General features: G+C 39.2%; 2 long non-coding RNA genes across 2 annotated transcripts in view; both read left to right on the forward strand.

Annotated features, from left to right (window-relative positions):
* Positions 1 to 21,717, forward strand: part of LOC115847545 (uncharacterized) — a 390,948-nt gene that overhangs the window by 147,502 nt on the left and 221,729 nt on the right. The gene's annotated exons all lie outside the window — the stretch shown is intronic.
* Positions 9,190 to 10,512, forward strand: LOC132597081 (uncharacterized). Its single transcript, XR_009563415.1, has 3 exons — positions 9,190 to 9,349; positions 9,759 to 9,839; positions 10,272 to 10,512. It is a non-coding gene; the product is annotated as an uncharacterized lncRNA (long non-coding RNA).

The raw sequence follows: 21,717 nt of genomic DNA on the forward strand, positions 1-21,717 counted from the left end.
GAAAAAAGGGAAGAAAGATAGAGTGTATAGCCTGTTTGGAGTGAGAACATGCTAAAGAGAGCCCACAATGAGAAAATGGGTGATGTGAAGTGACCTCAGGTAGCTTACCTAAACAGAGTGTAGTTTATACCCCATGTCTCTTACACTAATAAAACTGCTATTCCCTAAACTGTGTTTGCTAAATGGCAATGACTAAGAAGCCAGAGAGAGTTGGGGGAAAATTGGAAGCCATGAGTACTTTCTTTGTGGGAGAGAGCCTTTCAGTTTTAATTTTTAGGCGTTTGCACTTATGAGAGAAACTTGAGATGAACCAGCAGTTGTCAAATGAGTGAGAGCTGGGTTGAACTTCCAAGTTTTGTCTCATACCATAAGCCCTCAAAAGTCCTCCTATATAGGATTGGTCCTGGAAACAGATCTTACTGGGGAGGAAAAGGTGAGGACATGCCTCTTCTTCTCTGTGCTCCGTAGTTTTAATTGAGCCTCAAGTGAATTTCCTTAGAAGTCAATGGCGGCTCCGTGTCCCAGAAGGGACAGGGGAAGTGTGTGAAACAAGATGAGAGGTGGGACCATTATTCCCAGAACTCTTCTGAGTTCTTTTTAGACCCTGGTCAAGGATAGAGCTGTTTGTTGTAACAAAATATCCAGTAGCAGGAAGTTGAAATGGAGGTTATACTAAAAAAAACCCCAAAACAACAACAAAAATGCTAATTTTAGCTCCATTCAAAACCCAGGGAAAAAATTTAATGTTTACAAAATTAAGATTAATGGGCTGCCAAAATTCAGCTCATTAGTTAGCACCACTACAAAGTAGTGATGAAGTTTGTGCTGGTTGGACTTATAGGGAATTAAAACTATATAATTGGGAATGCCTGTCCCCTTGTATTTAGCTTAATGATTACGGACTTTTCCACTGAAAGAGCTAGTAGGCAAGGAGTGAGTCTAAAAATCCCTACCTAAGAATTTACCCACTTCACTTGACATAGAGGGTGGTCTTGTCGGAATATATTGAGTGCTGAAGATCATGGTTTTTATAGCTTAAAAGCTTTTACAGATATTGATCCAGACACTAGAGTGTTCCTCCTTATGTAGATAAAATACTCCCAGAAACTTGAAGGAAGTGCACCTGGAAAAGGCAGACAAACACTGAGACTTTTCTTTTTGACAAATATGGAGCTCTTTTCCTCCCACTAGGAAGTCATGCATTGAGATTAGGGCTGTGGAAGTTCTCAGGGTGGATTTGGACTGGTCTGGTGTGCTTGTGTATAAAGGTCTTGCCTTATTCCACATCTCCGTGCAGGAGGTGGGCATATGGCAGGCCGGCCTGGGGGGATAATTGGAGAACAGAATGAGAGGACAGAGCGTGTTTATAATGCTCAGCTGAGATAACACATGCAGAAATCCCTAGCTCAGTGTCTGGCAGAAAATAAGGACTAAAATGTTCATTTGGTGTTTCTATTGTTGTAGTCATATTTATTCATTTTAGTTCAACTTTTAGAGCTGTTTTCTTGCTTTACCAGGAAATCTCAATTTAACCTTCTGACTGGTGATCAACGTGTCAGAAAAATGATATTTTGTTTCATGTAGGTCTTATAACCAGCATTGGCCTGCAGAGCTCTCTGGATTTTAGAAAAGAGTGGTAAACATGTATGTTTAAAAATTCCCCTTACTGGTCCTATGATATGTAAATCTGGGTTTTCTTGAGGCTGATTCCTCCACCTTATATCTGCACAGAAGCTAGCAGCTGGCCTTCAAAAGGGCAGATGGGAGCACACATCACAGAACCTTTACAGATGGAAGGCTTAAGATTCTAGGGAGCAAAGTGCGAGTTCTAGCAATTCTCTTCCCTTTCTTTGCCTATCTTCTGTCTGCCCTTGCTTCTGAGGATGCTAAATTCAGGATGTGAAAGAAAGATTATTCCCTACATGTACCCCCTCTGTGTATGTTTGCACATGTTTGGGGAGCAGAGGGAGCGATGCTGGTTTCATGAAATTCCTGTGTTTTAAGCAGAGATTGGAGGATTTAAATGAGAGAAAGTGAAGAATACATAAATGGAAGAATAAATAAGAACTAGAGCTAAAAATAATTTCAGGTTGTTAATCATTATAAAGCTGATTAATTGAAAAGAAGTTAAAAGAGCACATAAGATCCTGAGTGGCTACATCATCACAGAATATTTGAGACCACAGTTTCTAGTCACTGGATGTTACCGGAAGAGTTAATTAGCCCAAACTGTGGCTGCTGGTTGCTTTAGCTGTCTTCGACTTGAAGTTTTTCTAACATAAGTTTTAAAGCTAATTAGAAAGCACCTGGGATTCATGGCTAAAGCCAATAGAGTTTCCCCCAGGGGATTATTTTTTTATATATCAAAATTTTAGAAAAGGAAAAATGTCAGAGGAAAAACATAATCTTTAGATTCAGAGAAAAAAAAATAGCATAACCATTTCAACTCAGCAGACCACAGGCCAAACAAGCTTTGGCTAGAATTGAATGCTGTGTGCTTCTGTTCAGAGAAGAGGATGCTTCCCAGATGTGTCTGGGGGACTACCTGCCTCACTCTTATTTATCATCAGCTCCAACACAGGATGTGGTGTCGCTGGCTGGTAATCTGGAAATGGCCTGTTTATTTTTACAGATCTGTAGAAGAGATTCAATAGTTGTAAAGGATGGAAAGGTGTAAAGCAGCTGGGAACTCACAACAAAGGAAACCAGGAGGGAAAAAATTAGATAAAACAACTTATGATCACGGGATCCTTTCCTTGTGTCTGTCGGACAAAGGTGCCAAATGGATTTTCTGGTTTCAAAGAAAAGCCGGTTCTTCCTCCCTACTCTGTAGCCTGTGGTCTTGGAACATCCAGAGGCCATTTTTTGTTTGTTTGTTTAAAAAACCTTAGTATTCTTTCAGATCCTAGGACCGATTCCTTTGTGAGTTTCATAAAGAAAAGAAACTCCCCCCAGAGCTGCATAGGCTCGTGGTTCTCTGTTTCTCCCAGGCTTTTCCAGATGATGTCCCTCAGATTAAAGCCGCATAACAGGCCAGAGAAAGAGGATTCTCCAATGCACAGCAGGGATAATGTCACTGCTCAGTTCCTGATTCCCCTGAAAAGTCATCCCAAGTGTAAAAACCTTCTGTTCTCTCTCCACAGAAGAGATATGCCTGAGGTGAGCTTAGGTCCTCCCTGAAACCTCCTGTCTGCTCTCTGAAAGATGCGAAAGCTGATTTCTAGCTGAATTCTCTTGAGGACTGAAACTTGCTTGCTGCAAATCAGTGCTTTCTAATAGAGTCAGGGGCTGAGGAAATTTGGGAGAAATATTTTGTATTTTTCCCACAGTCAGGAAACAAACTAATAAGCCCCTGTGCCCAATACCCGGAGGCATATCAGATGTGGGCACAGAACGCTGGGAATCTGGGCTTGTGAATGATAGCTGCAGTCAGAACTTGGGTCTCTTTGCTTCCAGTTTTATGATCTTCCCACCAATGAGTGCCACGTGGCCTCCCGTGTCGCCGCACGGTAGTCAGGAAGCAACATCCCGGGAATGCGGGACAGTGCTGTACTGTGGAAAAGCTTTGCCTTGTGTGAGCACAGTCGGCTTGTATATAGTTGACCTTCCCCAGGGGGGAGTTGGGGGGAAGGCAGAGTGTATTTATCAGCTCTGTCTTTTTCTCGCCTGCCTTCCCCACCCCAGAACGACGCATGTGGTTTCTCCGCAGTTCGGCTTGGGGAATGCTTGGGTTGGGGGGACCACCCAGGCTGCGCGGCCTGTGACCACTGCAGAGTCACTGCAGCGGCAGCGGCAGTGGCGGCAGCAAGAAGAAGGGGCTGGCTTTGAAGTTCAGGGATGGGAGAACCAGGGCTATTTTGGGTTTGGCCTGAGGTAACTCACACAGTGTGTAACCCCTCCCCCAGTATTTGCGTACAGGAGACCTCATACTCCATTGACTACATTAAAAAAGAAATTAAAAAAATCACTAATCACAAAAAATAATCCGCCGTGTGGGTGTGCAGCAGTCCTAATTTTTTCTTGCTGCTGATGGAGGTGCTGGTGGCAGAGGGAGGGGTGTTAGTAATTGATTGCATGTTTGTGAACATTAGACCTCTGTACTAACTGAAGGTGAGCGGTTTATTTCCCAGACTCCCCAGGAAATGCTGGCCAGTCTTCACATGACGCAGCAATGTGAAGCTTTCCAAATTTCCAGAAGTGGCAATACTAATTCGTCAGGAAATTTGCCTCAAAGTATAGCGGAACAACAGCCTGTGAACCTGCAGCAATTTGAATGTAATGGATGGAATCAAGGTCCCACCATTTGCGAACTCTGTGACCTTGGCAAAGTCTTAACCACCCGGCCTCAAGTCCCTTATCTGTTAAATGGGGCTAATGCTACCTACCTCAGCATCTTGTGAGGGTTAAGCGACACACTGTGGTAAGGCTCCATGCACAGCGCCTGGCTCACAGGACTAATCGGGAAATGCTGATTCTTATTACTTGTTAGGTAGGTGGCTTCATTATTATATTAAGCCTTTTGTGAGAGTGGGCTCTTAATGTGTGGAAGTCATTGAAAGTCCAGCCAAGCTTAAGACCAACCAAAGGGATATGGTTTGGCTCCACTATCTACGCTCTGAGCCAAGCCGTCAAAAAGGATTGAACACATTTTAGGAGAAGAAATATATTAAGTGATGAGGTGGGTGTGACTGAGACCATAAAGAATCAATGCCACAATATTATTATTGGTTTGGCTCTTCCTCATTTATAAACACTGAGCCTGGTTTGAGTGGTTCAGTTTCAGCCTCATGGACAGGTTCTTCATTTTACTTTTAAAATCTTGAGCATGTTAGGGAAAAGATATACATGTTTTATGCTCTATTTTTGTCACTCTGCACTATGCTCATACATCGTCTGTATATCTTTGTCCTGTATTTTATGAATCATCTCCAGGTTTTTGATCTAATAAGCGTTGTGTTTTTCAAATCAAATACAGCTTGAAATTGAATTAGACGACAAGTAATGAAGTGGCTTTATCACCAAGTCTCGGGAACTCAAGAGAAAGGAAGCTTTGCCCTGTTTTTCTTTCTTTTCTCTGGATCTGCTCACTGAGGTTAGTGGTGGCCACAAGCAAAGCTGTCCTCTGTACTCATTTGGGTTCTTTGAGAAACAATATTCTGAGGAAAGAAATCCCAAAACATTCCTTAGGGAGGAAGCATTGTGATTGTGTTATTCTAGGCTGTCTTCTTTGGGTCAATAGTTAGGAGGAAGAGAAGTAACAATGATCCTGACCTTGTAGGAAACTGAGGCAGTGTCTCTGACCAATGAAGCCATCTGACAAGGTGGAGAGCAGCAAGGAAGTGAAGACCCAGTATCACACTGAGAAATTTGAAAAAGATTTTTGAATGTTTCTCTAGAATATTTATTTTTCTTTTTAATGCCTATAGTTTTTCTAATTTTCTCTAGTTCTTAGTGCTTATCTGTTGCTATCCAGAGGGTTTATACCTTATATCTGTGAATAGATTTTTGTGCGGGCGGTCTCTTTTTATGTTTGTGTTTGTTTAGTGCCTATGGTCTGTGCCTGATATTTACTGAACTCTGTAATAAGTTACTGGATAAGAGAAATTTTTGATTGATTACAGATAAATGCTCTCTGGATTATTGTGGGAGTTTGTCCAGACCCCTCGGTCCTTGAATTCTAAACACAGTAGAACACCTTAGGTGTTCACAATTCTATATTTTAGTCTCCTCTACTCATGTGTCTCAACACGTTTTAAAATTACTTTTTGCTAACAGGCAAAAAGCTTGTCTAAGCGTCTTTCTCCTTTCATAAGATTCACACCTTTCTTCAAATCTTTTGTTTTTATTTTTAGAGGTGATTTAATGTATCATATAATTTGTAACTATCAGGCCAAATCATCCGTCTTGTTTCCGTTTAGAAAAATGTTACTACCAAGCTCCCTTGCTGCCAAAGCATAGATTTCATGCTGTTCCATCGTTGTTCCTACCAAGGGGAGAATATGCGCTCAATTGCCAACACTCCACCGGGACTCTTGATCAAGGAATTTTATTATGCCCACTTCCAACTGGATGCCGTGAAACTCTTGCCATGAGCATGGCAGTTTCTACTACTCCTGCTCCAGAGTTGGACTGGTCAGCTCAGGACTTCTTTCTTAATACTTGCTGGCTCAGACTTTCTTGTGGGTTTGTGTGTGGGAGGCAAGGCAGACACCGTGTGTCAAGGAGAGGCCCTCTGCCTCTTGTGTAGGGAAATTACTGCCACATGAAGGTAGGGCAGGAAGCCAGGGGCTGTCCCCGGAGCCTTCACCGTCAGATAACTTGCCCCCTCTCCTGTGTGCAAGTATGCTTGTGCTAGAGCAAGAGAACTGTGTTCCTGGAACACACGCTCCTGACTGCCCATTTTATATTCACAAGTTCAAAGTCAGGCATCTTTGGATGCGGCATTAAGTCATGCATTGTAGCCAGATTGCCTGAAGGAACCCAATCAGCGAAAAGACTGCTTAACTTACCTGTGTGTTAAAGGTTACCAATTTAAGTTAGGAGTGAATGTTCCATCAAATCTACTCATCCTTTCATGGGCATACAGAATCATTTTAGTAGGAATTTTAATTAATGCTACTAATTCAGTGTGAATTGCATGTTCCTGTCAAAACTGAAAAGAACCCAGTGCTACGTTAGTGTCCTTCAAGGGATGGTAAAAATGCAAATTCATGACAGAAATACCCCATACATGTGGTGAAGACTGACCAGATCAAAGGTCTTTGATTCCAATTTCAAAGGGCTAGCCATGTTAAATATAGGCTTAATACCTGAAAGTAGATTAAATACAGAGATAATTATACATAATAATTATAGCTGAGGGTTACATTTTACAGAATAGCTAGTTAATAAACTCAGCAGTTTAATTGGATCAAACTCGCCAATTATTTATATGTGAAAATAATTGCCCTCCTGGTTGGAAAATCAAAACTTTTAGTTTGGGAATTTATTTCTTCAGCAAAGAAATCAGACGATTCTCACTGTCCTTGTGACCAGTGCTTCCGTCCTTAGGTGATTTGATTTTAAAAAGATAGAGTACTAATAAGCAGACAGACTCTGCTTCACTAGGAGAATCTTGAAATTAAGAGGGAGTTGTGTAGAGGATTTCTGCTGCTAGTAGAGAATAATTTCCTCTGCCTTTGCATTATTCATTTCATGTAAATTTTGATAAAGTTCATCACTGTGATTATTATTTCATTTACCACATTTTAGGTGTTTATAGCACAATCTCCACAGTAGGATCTTTCTTTCTTTTCCATATTAACATAAATGTATGTATTCCTGATGGAAAAAGGAGCCTTTTAAGAAGTAGGTAATTGACACACATCACCCTAGCTCACTGCCTTCAGAACTTATTGCCATATGAGCATCCTCCCCCATGATGTCTAGAAGTGGGCTTTTTAGGCCACAATATTTATGTCCCATATAATTATGCACCTGCAGCAATTAACACCTACTACATACACCAGGCAGTATACAGATGATTTTCTATTCTCACAACTACCCATTGAGATGGGAATAATAATCCTCAGTTTTATGACTGAGATTCTTAGGTTCATTGCCTTCCTCCAATGTACACAACTAGTATAATGGAAGAGTCAAGATTCTCAATCAGGGAATTTCTGATTGTAGAACCCATGTTCTTTTCACAGTCACATTCACTGCAGGGAATTCATCCTCCTTGAAAGAAATCCTGGGCTTAGAAAAGACCAAAACAAGGATATGCCTAGTTGGTATGTGTTGGGCTATACCCCACAGACCTGCAAGGCCTGTGCTTGCCCAGCCTTGAGAGCAAAGAAAGAGCCCGGAGACAGTGACAGAGACGTCAGTGGTTTACTGGATAGGGTATCTTAACACATCTGAAACAATGGGTCCTGGAGCAACACCCCACCATGTATGGCAGACAGCAGGCAGGACATGACAATAACCTTCGCCACTCAAGAAAGGAGGAGACTACCATTTATAGTGGGAATTGACATCAGGTTGGCTCATCAGTTACCAGGAAACCAGCAGCTGGGGCACAGCCCATCAGATTAATGACCATCACGAGGGCAGATGTTTCCCTTTAATAAACTAGCAGGTGGAAGCGTTCTGGCCTAAGCATTAGAACAAGCACTAGGTGGGGCAGGTTGTAGGTGAAGCAGGTGCTGGTCGACTAGGGGATGACAAAGAGCAAGAGGACAGCCATCTTGAATGGCCTGACCATATCGCCTGACTCTCACATTATCCTGAAACTGCCCCATGAGCACCTTTGGACCTCCCACAAGTGGTTTGGTTTTGAAGATTCATACAACTTCAGTACTGGAAAGAGGCTTAAAGGTCAGTACCCAAATTTCCAAGGGGCCATCTAGCCTGTGCCTGGATGCTGCCTAAATTCTGTTGAGGCAGTGAGTCTTCCTTTTTGGGACAGGGCAACTCATAGAAACTTCTATATATTCAGCCAGACTCTATCCCGTGATGCTTGCATACAGAATAAGCCTAATGCACCTTCTGCATAGTAGAGATATTTGAAGGGGATTTCAAATTCCCTCTGTTTTTTTCTAAGCAGTCCTAGTGTTTTTAGCTGAGCTCTATAGGATATGGTTGTATTTCCCCTATGAAGCTATATTCTCTTCCCTGAATGCTGTGCAGTCTTACAAGGTAGCATTAAGATCTAAGCACAATACATCCAGGACTGATTCAACAGTACAGACGAGAGTGGGACTGCCACCTAGGAATTTTAAAGACTGTATGTCTAAGATTACACTTGGCAGCCACATGAAGGCTTGTGATTGAATTCTAGCTGAGCCCCCTTCACACTCTCCCTTCACCTCAACAAATGCTGGTCTCAGTTTCCAGCCAAACTTGAGAATTCTGAAATCTTGTCACAGTTTCAGGAAAGAACCCTCAGGGAAGAGAGTCAAAGTGCACATCTTTGTTTCCAGGAAAACAGGCAAGGAGATGGGGCAATTTTTAGCATAGCAGGTGTTTGTCCTTCCTCTGGCACTCCACACTTGTGCCTGAGTCTTAGTGGGGATAAGGTGTAGAGTGACTGGTCAGAAGTAAATGAATAGAAATCGTATTTCCCAAATGTCTGTGAGATATTAAGAGACAGAAGGCAGTGCTTCTTCTAACAGATTCAGATTCTAATGAGAGGGTCAGTGATTTTGCTCATCTGTTAGCTCTTGCAGTACCCTGGAACATCGTTCACCAGGGCCAGGATGGATTTGCTGTACACAGGAGTGATCCTTTTCACCTGCCATGTCCCTAGGTGTGTGAGAATCTACAATGGAGCCGAAAGAATTACATCTTCCTGGTTCACACTCAGAAGGTGGGGAATATATTGTGTCCTTTGGAACATATGTGTGGGCATTATTCACGTGACAGTGGATTTATTATTCCTTTTGTGAAAATGTAAGACGATATAGAATAATTTTCAAAAGTGTAAACTGAATACACAAATAGTACGTTATGCTCCACTTCAATTAGCAGAGTAGGTATAAAATTTGTATGGAAATATAATGAGGTATTTATTTGTTGCATTCATTTTAGATACTCATAATAGACAGCTGTAGGGTATTCAGTACTCTCTGGATCACATCTGAATTCGTGACCTAGTTGCAAAACCCCTCGTTCCATGTTCATCAAGCATCTCATTGTATTTAAATTTCTAGTACATTTCAAAGGTAAAACAAATCATAATTTTATTTTTAAAAGATTGTTTTAATCTTTAATAACAGGATGCATCTTTCAACATTTTGAGAATAAATGGAAGAAAAAGGCTTAAAAGTAAAGTACCTTAAAACATCTGAATTTAAGAGGTAAATGTTTTCACACCTATTTTAAAAATATGTATATTATATATATAAACTTTATCTCTTCCAAGCTGCATTTAGAGATGAGATAGGAAGGCATGTAAGCACCTATTTTGCACTGACAAATTTCAACAGGCATTTTATGTGGGGGTAAAATAATTGGGCCCATTAAAAAATTCGTATGTTTCTATCCTGAAAAAAGCCTGCAATGTTTCCATATCTGGACTTGCCCCAAATGCCCACATTTCCCACCTCCTCAACATAAGTCAAACTCATACATTCTGTGCACAGGTAACCATACACAGAAAGATCCCGAAAGAGAACATTTTTGAAACATGTAGAACAAAGAGGAGTCTCCTTTAAATGCAAGGCTGTAATTTATTAAATGTCTTTAGAATTCATATAAGGGGCTTCTCTCCTTTTGTTCTTCTCTTGTAGGTCTCTAAGTCCACTGATGACAGGAAAATCTTCAGTGGTTCCAGAGACAAACTGCTGGAAATCCTGCACATTTATTTTCTAGAAGGAAGTGAGCTGATGAGGAGAGTGATCTCTTCTGAGAGATCCTCCCTTTAAAAATCTGTAAAGGGGCTTCCCTGGTGGCGCAGTGGTTGGGAGTCCGCCTGCCGATGCGGGGGGCGCGGGTTCTTGCCCCGGGGCGGGAAGATCCCACATGCCGCGGAGCGGCTGGGCCCGTGAGCCATGGCCGCTGAGCCTGCGCGTCCGGAGCCTGTGCTCCGCAACAGGAGAGGCCACAACAGTGAGAGGCCCGCGTACCACAAAAAAAAAAAAAAAAAAAAAAAATCTGTAAAGGACTCCAAATTAAGCCATATCCATTTCTGGGACCCTAAAATGGCTCACAAAAGGTAACGTCAGTTGCTCAATGTTAGGTGATTTCAAAAGCCTTAATAAGGGGAGAGCAAATGTGGGGAGAAGGATAGTGAATAAATTGTGAGAACCTACCAAGTAACGAGACATCCCTTTAATTCCAAGCATCATGTGTTATTTCACTTTGTATTTCAATTAAAAAAAAGAAAAGAAAAATGTGTCTTTTTAAAAAAGATATATTTTTGCTATTAATATTCAGTACTTAATATCTGAGTACAGATCCATCATTCATTAGGTCTAGGGTAGATCACAACCTAATTTACACATTCAGAATCATAAGTCAGATCAACTCAATTGCTTAAGGCCGTGTATTTGCAAGTTAGAGTATGCACTGAAAATTTCCTGTCCTTGAACTGGTGTACTGGGCAATGCTGCTTTTCTATAAGAATTTGATCATATCTTAGATTTAACGCAGTTTTGGTTATGAGTTGAAAAATGTTTAACCTGCATCCACTCATGTAATATAAAGTGTAAATTTAAGCAGTGATCTAGAAAATTCAGGGCAAAGTAGTTTAAATCATTTGGATCTTCCTAGAGGTTCTGTTTTTGTTTTTGTTTTTTCTTTAACCTGAAAAAATAGGTAATTACTCGATAGCCTTAGCTCTAAAATATATCTGACAGGTTATTTTTATTTGTCTGGTTTTCAGAAATCATATCCGTGTTTTCTACTCTCTGTAGTCTTTAGCAAAATGAATCAAAGCCACTCTGTACCCAAAGCTAACACCAGTGTTGTCTTTTTTTTTTTTTTTAACATCTCAAGGCTTTACCTCAATTGCTTTGCAGTAAATTTACAGGGAAAGGAAAATTTTATTAAATTATAACTGAGAGGAGATGATTTTTTTTACATAGCAAACAAAAAATTCCTTCATGAAAGGCTATAAAACCCATATTATTTACCAGAGAGACTGTTCCTGTCTCCCAGGTAAACACTTACAGTGTGTAGACTTGTGTAAATACATATTTAGGAGTGGCTAAATATGGTGAGGTATTTTTAAAGGCATATTTACAAAGCTGAATACATATATGGGCATTTTGGTATGTGTAAGCTGTGTCTGCTGCTCTGCTGTCTATTCAGAATCCTAGCAGGACACTGGTAGATACACCTCTGATATAGGGACCGAGTGTCAGAACACTCACCTTTAATCAGAATTACTAAGGACAGGTCCTTAAATTATTTGAAAAGGGTGAAATTTTTCAGCTGATGGAGTTCAAGTCTTTCTCACCAGTTTGACTTGAGGAAAATTGTTTCAGAAATACAGGCATCATTCACGAAAGTAAATCTCCTTTCTGAACATCTTTGTGCATAATCTAATCATCATTCACATTCAGCTCAGAATATTAGAAAATATTCAAAGATACAGTCCATTCGATGAATGGATCAACTAGAAAATTCTAGTTAAGGCAGAAAATGCCATTAAGATATTTTAAAAAATACTTCAGAAACATGTGGGAATGTAAGTAATAAAGTCTTTTGCTAATTCAATGGCAGGAAGCTTCCTATGATAATGTAGTGAAACTCCGTCTAGAGGATTACGATGTCTATGTGCTGCTTGGCTTCTTGGGAATGTGTTCTCTATGAGGAAAAGAATGAGATGGGAACAGAGAGGTTGTAGTTGCATGGAAGAACACTAACTGTGCCTCCACTGTCTGCTGTCCTTCAGAATGAATAAGGATCCCATTTGTGTAAAACCCCTTTTTAGGATGGAGAAGTTGAGAGTCTAAATAACTCCAGAGCTTGGGCTATCTCGGGGGCCTTTTGCTAAGAAGTCTAAACAATGCTTCTATTTCATTTCTAATGCAATATGCAGCTGTTTCTAAATACTCTCACTATCCTTCAGTGGGACTATTTATTCAGGAAAATCATTTCTCCAATAAAATTTGCACTGAGCTGAGTTTTTTAACTTTACAAAAATATACATCATATGTACATATTTTTTCCCAAGGTAAAAACACCACAGAATTTTATTAAACATTCTGGGTTCTAAAACTTTAAATATCATTTTAATGTAAAATATTATCCCAGTGGTATAAGGCCTGTGCAGTGTAGAAGTTTTTAGTATAAGTGCTGACACAGTTTTAGCTTTAACTCTATTCATATTACTTATATCAGAATTTTAGCCATGGAAAACAAGCTTTCCTGGCTAAAGACAATCCTCATTAAAATTTTTTTTTAAAGATATGAGCAGGCACAAACACCTTTGCATTACAATTTTTATTAGTTTTATCCCATCTTTAATTTTATTCTGTGGCTAAGTATCTCATTTCCATGTAAACTTCCATTAGGAACACAAATTGCTGACACCACATCTACTGACAGAAATGCCACAACATAAATTATACCCAGAAAACGCCGCTTTGGGTGGGGGGGCATGGCAGAGGGAACTAAGCTAGATAAAAAGCCACTGTGCTCCTGCCCAGCCTGCAGTCCCGTCCCGCTGACCACTGATAACATTTATCACAGGGCCACATACGGGAAGGCAGCTTAAAGAAGAGTCGTCTGTGGTAAAACGTGTAACAGCAAAACAGCTAATGGAGCATTATTACTTTATTGGAAAGCAATATCTCTAGATGCTTCACTTTTCTAGCTTTAGCAAGAGTATGAATTGTTCCTCCATACGCAGAAGAGCTGATATGAAAAAGAGGTTGACAGAACTCTGAATGTTGGCAATAGGCACCTCCTAGACTCTCCACTTCACCGCTCTCTGACCAGGACGCGTAACTAGCAGAGGAGTGAATGAGTTCCAACAAAGTTAAAACCAATCTGAATCTTCCTTCTTAAAAAAATGATGAGCTATAATGTTAATGGTCTCCTTGTAAAGACACAGTCTTGTAAATTCTGTCTAATTATTGTTGTCATAATTCAGTTCTGGCATTAGTAGAAGGTAGAAATACCCAAATTCCATCAATAAAGGGAATCTCATTTACCAAGAAATTTAAAAACTTTGTCATTGGATAGGGCTTATTTTGTAGGGGCTGAAAGGAAAGCAGCTGGGTAAACTTGCACAAGCACTGGGCAGCCACAGTCCATTGGATAGAATGGTTACAAATAAAAATGACCAGGTGGTGTGGTGTCTTAAATGCCAATAAAGACAGCATTTCAAACAAACGAAGGTGCTCAGTGTATCACCTGCAGCTGGGAGAGCCAGAGTGACGTCATCAAGATGGCGACGAGGTCGTTCCTGAGTTGGCGTCCTGTCTCAGTAAGAGCCAACTATCCGTGAACAGGAAGGACATCGCTGAGAGAGTCCTAGAGCACGGGGGTGAGGCTGAAGAGCCCGCTGCACCACAGACACCAAGACAGACTGCATTAGAAGGTAAGAGAAACGGCTCCGCGTCGGCGGGTTGCCCCTCCCCTGAGCCTCTGGGGCCTTCAGTGGGAACAATGATTAGCATACGGAGGATTCTGTTGTTCTTATCATCTTTGCTATCCATAAACCGCGTCTTAAACCATATATAATTGGACATGCATGGTGCAGCTGTGTTCTGCCCCTGCTCTGCAACATCATCCAGGTCTCTGAGCTCTGTCCCTTCCTACCTGTTCCTTAAAGAAGTCAGGGATTTTGAATCGGCTGCTTCTAGTTTATGGAAGAAAAACTGCATTGCTATCTAATGGAGTCACTTTAGGCTCAATCTGATAACTGCAAAGGACATTATAAGAGAGGAAAGTTCTCATTTCTAACGCTCAATCTCAGAAGCCAGCTATTTCTCATCAACCTTCTTTCCTATTTGTCCGAGCCAATGGTTAATGCCATGTTATATAACACCTTTATGAAGCTGCTTGTTGTATCTGGTCTCTACTATTCCTTAGGTTAGTATTTCATGTTTATTACCTGCAGTTTAAAGCGGTACCTTATCTTGTTTTTCCTAAGTATATCTCATTCAAGCTGTTGGGGAAATTTAAATATCTAACTCACCAGGATTTAATGAATAATAATAGCTACTGTTTATATATGCTAGGCTGATTTCTATATGTTAACTCATTTAGTCCTCAAAGAACTCTATGGAAACAGTTTCGATTTTCTTCATTTTATGAAAACAGAGCTTGAGGTTTAAAGAAATTGGTGCAATTTAATCCAGGGCAGGTAGCTGGTAGATTTGTTCACTGGAATATAATATTTTGGGTTTTATGTGTAGGTGGGGGATATTTTTCAAGATTGGAAACTTACGGACAGTATGAAACAGGCCTTTTTACTTTGTCCTTCCTGGGCATAATGAACAGCATATAGTACCATGAATGAGAGTGCATGGAAGTGTGGGCTATATAGTGCCTTTTATTAACAGACATATTCAGCAAGTCCCTTAACCTCTCTGAGCCTCAACTGCCTCAAATACAAATGTGAAAAATAATCCTTTAACAGTGTGAAGACAGGGGGATGGATCAGTTGGTCTCTACGGATTCCTTCTAGGTTTTAAGATGCTGCTGATAAAATGACAGAAGAAAATAAAAGTCATATCTGTGTCAGGATGCAGAGCCAACCCACCAGAAATCTACCTGTCTCTGGCATTGATCTTGGTACTGTAGTCAACAATATAAAGTAATTGGTTGAAAAACAGCTGCTTTATATAAATTGACAAAGCAGCCTGGCGGGGGGTGGGGGAGTGGGGGAAGAAACAGGTAATGAGCCTGCAAAGAACACCCATTAGGATAGAGGCAGCATCAGCTGATTCTGGAGTCAGTGTGCTCACCAAGTATCTTTAAGAGTGTTTAAAAAATGGAAGAAGAAATTGTTGATGGAAGATTTAGCTTCTGTGAGCCAAAATGGATTATTAATTGTCTTTAATGAGTGAAAAATGTAGACATCGGGGTACCTTGTGTCTAGTTGCATATATCGTTCTGGGAAAAAAAAAAGACTCTTCATGCCAACTTTTATTGCAAAAACTGAAGCTAATTTGGGACTCTGAAGAAAGGTTCTGATAGATAAGATTGATAGTTTTTACTGAGAAAGCAAAAAAGGAGATAGCTCCTTCACTAACATAAAAAGAGGCAGATGAGACTAGAAGGTAAGAAAGCTAGATAGCAGTTACTCATTCATCAAAAACTAACATGTACACGTTTTCCCTTCTTTTTTCCCCATTCTCATATTCATTCTGTTCTTTTACATTCCTCTGTAGCTTGGCCTGAGACCCAGAACTTCAGTCTTTCTTTTATCAGCCACAAGAGAAGGAGAATGGGAGTAGAGTGGAAACATGTGTGTTCAGTGAGGATTCCTGATTGTAGAATGAAAATGATGTAGAAGGTAATTTTTCTCTAGTCCTAGTAATAATTCAGGAAGGGCAGTACAAGTAGATTCTCTATGTGTCCTACCTAGGTGAGTGGTAGGAGTGAGAGTTCAGTTAAGGCAGATGTCCACCGGATCATTATGCTTGAATATAACGGTAATTATTTGAATCAGAGTATTTATTACAGATATCACTGGATCATATAACCACAGTGGCAATTAGGAGTATTTTACATTTAAGAGGAGATAGATTAAGACAAATAGGAAGGTGGTTAAAAGCAACGAAAAAAGTACAAAAACGTACTTAGTAGTAGCAAAATAAAAAGAAATCACAGAGGTGTTTCCCAGTTGTTATATTCACACTTTTCTAACACTTCATGGCTTTATTTCTTTCTTTAGACCAGAATCTTGTGAGTATCCCAGTTATACCACATTCTGGAAATAGAAAGAAAGCAAGCCTCCCTCTCTCCCAGCCTCCCTCCCACACTTTCAATATTCTGTGAATTTGACCCATTTATCACCTGGAAGTATGGTTTCTTATTGAGAAACTTAAAGGATCTTATGTAGGCAAACTGCAGTCAGCACAGGGGAGCCCTCACATTATCTGTCTCATTCTACCTTTAATTTGGGAAAGGTAACCTTTGAAAATCAGGTGTCCACTGCTAAAATAAGACCTGCAGCCAAGTGCAGGGCTCCAGCCCCTAATGTGTCTCTTGTCAGTGGAGGAGGGCACCATAACCTCTCTCTTAGGGGAATAACAGACCAGGTTTAGTAGAATGTGAGGTTTGGGGGGTGACTCTCAGGAATATCAGGGTTGTCCTAGGGACAAAGTAACCTCATTTTGACATGGCCAATGTAACATTTCAGAATATTGGAAAAGAACTTATTTTCTTCCAAAATTTTGGCCCAACTAAGTATTATTATGCCTTTCTGTGGTTAAAAACAAGTCATTGTCTTTCCCAATTTCATGTTAGTTGTGTTTAACATCCCTTAAATTCTTCATCTTGGGAGGGGAGAAGAGAGTGTTTTTGGCTAGTCAACCTGACAATAAAGTTCATGGTACTGTCATTGGGAAATTCAATTACGGAAAATAGGCAATTGTGGCCAAAGAAAAATCTTGAGGCAACTGAAAACGTTATTGGTATTCGTTTTTGGAAATGAAACATTTTTTTTTTCAAATGAAGAGACAGAAAACAGACTACCAAATTGCAAATTGGAATTATAAGTATAATTGAATAGATGGTTTCCTAAATTTTCAAAAAATCGATGATCTATCATAATTTTAACAATTTTACCTAAGTATCCTTTTCCGTATTTTCTTTACTACAGAGATGACTTTGCATTTCTAAATCTCTTTAAAAATAGATTTTCTAATTATAAACATGCTCTCACTCATACCATTTAGAACTTACATACACTAGAGCAGTAAATCATGTAAATAGCAAATACTTTAGTATGGTTTCTCATCCAACAATGGTTTATAATGAGGTACTAGTAGATGATGAGTGTGGTTACACAATAGTCTCAAAGTTTTTGGAAATGAAAAGAAAATTATTGAGGAATTTCTTCTTTTCTTCCTCACAAATCAGTGGTGTTTCATCCATACTAAAAAAACTCTCCTTGTTTGACAATTTATCAACTCATTTCTCACAGTGGAGCAGATTGGCCAGTCAGTTTAACATATCCTGGCTTCATAAAGATGTTTCTGGATGGACAGTGCTCTAAACAGACAATGCATACACATGGTAGATACTTCATAAAGACATACTAAGAATTGAAAACTCAGTGTTCAAGATTCTAGTTACTTTGGTGGGTCCTTTTGGAGAACTTCGTTGGAATGATTCTTGAAGTAGCTTCAGGCAGGGTTACACTTAAATTTTTGGTTTAAGGAGCAACAATAGTGCATTGTTTTCATAGTACATTGGGAAAAAAGTTCTGTGTCGTTACCACTGCCGTTCGAACACACTAGATTTTTTAAAAGGATTTCTCCATTTGCTACCCTTTAAGAGTTAGTCTGCGGTTTGGGTAGTATTTACCAGATATGCAGACAATCTTCCCAGGTGAAGCTGTATGAGAAAATCACAGTGATACTGCTGGAAAGAGTTATGTGCACTCCCAATCTTTACTTCTTCCCCTCCCACTCAAGCCCTCAACCTATTTCAATTTCTGGCTCTACCGCTTACTGGCTGTGTGACCTTAGACAAATTGTCACTTCTTTGCCTTCATTTTTTCATCTTGAAAAGAGCATAATAATAGTACCTACCCTATAATGTTGTTATGATGATCGAATGAGTGTGTGTATGTATGTGAAGACACACATACCTACATATATATGTATATACACATATATGTATTTGTGTATGCACTAATAACAATAGTCTATCTTCTGTGTCACCCAGTGGCCTGTACAAGGAGAATGGACACCTCTTAGTCTTTGTATTGCTTGACTTCTCAGCCATAGTGGACACTGTTGAGTCTCTTTCTGAAATTCTCCCTGCTCTTATTTTCATCAGGTTTTCTCTGTCATCTCTTCCACGGTTCTTTTTGACTGCTCCTCTTCCTCTTCTTCCTTAAATAGTAGACTTTATCAGAGCTCAGCCTTTGGCACTTTGCTCTTCTCACCCAATCCAGTCCCCTTGGCTAATCTCATTTAGTTTCAGAATTTGAATCACTGTTGTAAAATCTATAAGCTGATGACTTCCAGATTTCTATTTATAGCCTAGACCTCCCTACTGAGCATCAGACCTCTATATCTGCTGGTCTACTAGGCATTCCCTATCTGATGGCCCAAATGTACTCATGCTCAACACATTCGAAATTGTCCGCTTCCCTGTCCCACACCCATTAAATGGTACCACCGTTTACCTAGTTTCTCATCAAACTGAGGTTTATATTTGTTTCTTCCATTCCTCTCCCTGACTCACCCACATACAGTATGAGTCCTGTGTATTCTTCATCTTAAACATTTCCTTAATCTCATTTTATCCTAACTGTCCCTACTCTAATCGCCTCTTGCCTGATCTATTACAACAACCTCATAGTTGGTCTCCCCACCTCTAGTCCTGTCTTCGATTCTCTACATGGAAGATAAAAGATGGTTCTACAAAGCAGATCTAATTATGTTCTTCCCTAGCTTAAAAATATTCAGTCTTCTTGATGCAGCGTATAAGGCCCTGTGTGAACTGATCTTTGCTTATCTCTCCAATTTCCCCATCTGCACAGAATCCCTGCTTTCCTACCTGTGGCGTTTTGCACATGCTGTTTCGTCTGCCTAAAACACCTCCCTGGTTTCCCCACCCTTCTCTGGCTCAGTTGACAATTATACTTTAGGTCTCAGCTTAGACTTCACTTCCTCTAGGAAGCCTTCATAGGCATTGATTCCTCCAAGTCATCTCTCTTGACATTTCTCATGACCCCTTTAGTTTTTCCTTCATAAAATGTGTTATGTCACTTTGCAATTGTCCACTTACCTCTTTGTCCTTATTAGACTTAAATTCCAACAGAGAAAAGTTCATGTCTGTATTTTTCAAGGTTAGATCCTCTGCATCTAGCTTAATGTTAATCGTTTAGAATGTACAGGATAAAAATATTTTATATGAGCGCATATATTGCATTGGCAATACCATCTTATGGAAAAACCCGAACGAACCTTTTGGCCAACCCAATATATTAGGCTATGACTTTCAAACAAGAATAACTGAGAAATGGGCCAAAGCTCATAATTTGCTTTTTTTTTAAATCCAAGGAGATACAGAATTTTATTAAAACATCAGTACAAATAAACTGAGGGTACTCTACTAGGAGTAAGATTTTAAAGCACAGAATTATGTGGCCTTGGGGTGATGTCCCATTTAATGACATACAACATAACTTAATCCTGGTGTCATTCTCAGCACAAATATCTAGGCATTGGGAAGCAACCCAAGTCTTGTCTGGCCACAGTTATGCATGTTGTATTTTATTCAGCAAATTTATTTTAGTAAACATAGGTCTAAAGACTTCACACCATTATAGTTTGAAAAGGAGAGTTTTTCTCAGTTCTCTATGCCTTTTTTTGTATTAATTTTTTGGTACGTTGTAGCTGAACTTTTCAGCCTGTATTTTAAAATACCTGTTCATCCTTTTTTTCTACTGCTTCATAAGGTGAACTCATTTATATGATAAACTCCCAATTCCATAATATTTCATTTCCATTTAGAGCAAGAGTTCTCAGATGACATAGCTTTGAACTAGTGATACCATTGTTCTGTTTGGTTGGTTTACCATTTTAGTTGGTTTAATTCTCAGTACCCCCGTTTCTAACCACTAACTAATGTAGAACAGCATCTTCACTTGAGCATTTTAAAAGATACTTAATTCATAGACCGCTCTACCTAGCTGTTTGTTTTATCTTCCCCTTCTATCAAACTAAGTTATTAAAGGAGACAGACTATTTTTAACATGGTAAATATTTTGAAGCGAACTACTTAAAAACAGTTACAGGGTAAATTCGCCCACCCCCCCCCCACTTTTATGGATTGTTTCACCTTCAAAGCTTTCTATTTAATCTTAAAAGCATTTTTTGGTCAATTTTTTTGTCCAGATTTTTAAATGGGAAATATAGAATTTGGTCATTTTTTTGGTGGACATTTTCCACAATCTCAGAAGAAATTTTAAGGTTATGGACATAAAGTATGTATATAATCCCTGATTTCTTGGTTATATCTATATGTATATATATATTTTTTTGTTTAATTTATGCATATAACATATATACACATCTACATACACAGAAATACACTCTATATTAATATTTTTGTCTGTACTATATTTATGGTCTATAGACTATGCATACATTATATAATGAATATTTGTACTGTATGTATCATATAAACTATAAATACTATGTTTATATGTGCATATATATAGTATAGTCCTAAATAATTGATAAATACTTGTTGATGTTTTAATATTCTGAATTAAAGAGTGTAGTTAGTTCCTTTAGGAAAATTGGCAATAAAAATAGTGTCTGAAAAAAGAATATTATCATTTGAATTATGCTTTAGGAAAAAACCAAGCCGTTATGTTCAGTAAATAAACAGCAACAGTATAATATATATATTAAAATTTCCTTCAGATAAGGGAAAACATGTACCTTGAAAAGACATTGAATTTTAAGTAGTCTCCATCCTTATCTTCTTATCATGCTGCCAAAATATGCTTCCTAAGTCACACAATACTGCTTGACAGTTCTTGGACATCACACATTTTTGTAGCTCAGTAGCTTTGTAAATGATGGTTTTGTTACCTGGTGAGATCCTGCTTCTATCCCAAGGTTTTCCTCAAATTTCCTTTGTTCTGTGAAGTGATAACCTTTGGCTCCCGTAACACTTTGCACATATCTCTATTATTACCACACTGTGTCACTTTCCTAGTTTTCTATCTTCCCCATTAGGCCCAATGTACTTTTAGGCATTCATTATTGGCAGAGAACTTGGGCAAAAATATCTGAAACTCTGACAAATACATATTGGCTGTAAGTTATGAAAAAAATACATCAGTATCAATGAATATTAAAATGCCTGTAAAATAATCACAAGCAAATGTAACTCAGCTCATATGTAGTTGTGTGAATTCTATTTAATGTGAGATGTGAGTGTATTTTAATGTTTTATATGGATCTAAATGGATCTATAGATTTATATGGTCAGGTGGATCTAGAAAACTGAGTGACTAGAGCCTGATAAGGTCTTAAGTTGGCCCTGTGACCCCACTACATTTTGAGAGCAAGAATTGTGTTT

Source organism: Globicephala melas, chromosome 3 (genome assembly GCF_963455315.2).
Source record: "Globicephala melas chromosome 3, mGloMel1.2, whole genome shotgun sequence".
Taxonomy (NCBI): Eukaryota; Metazoa; Chordata; class Mammalia; order Artiodactyla; family Delphinidae; genus Globicephala; species Globicephala melas.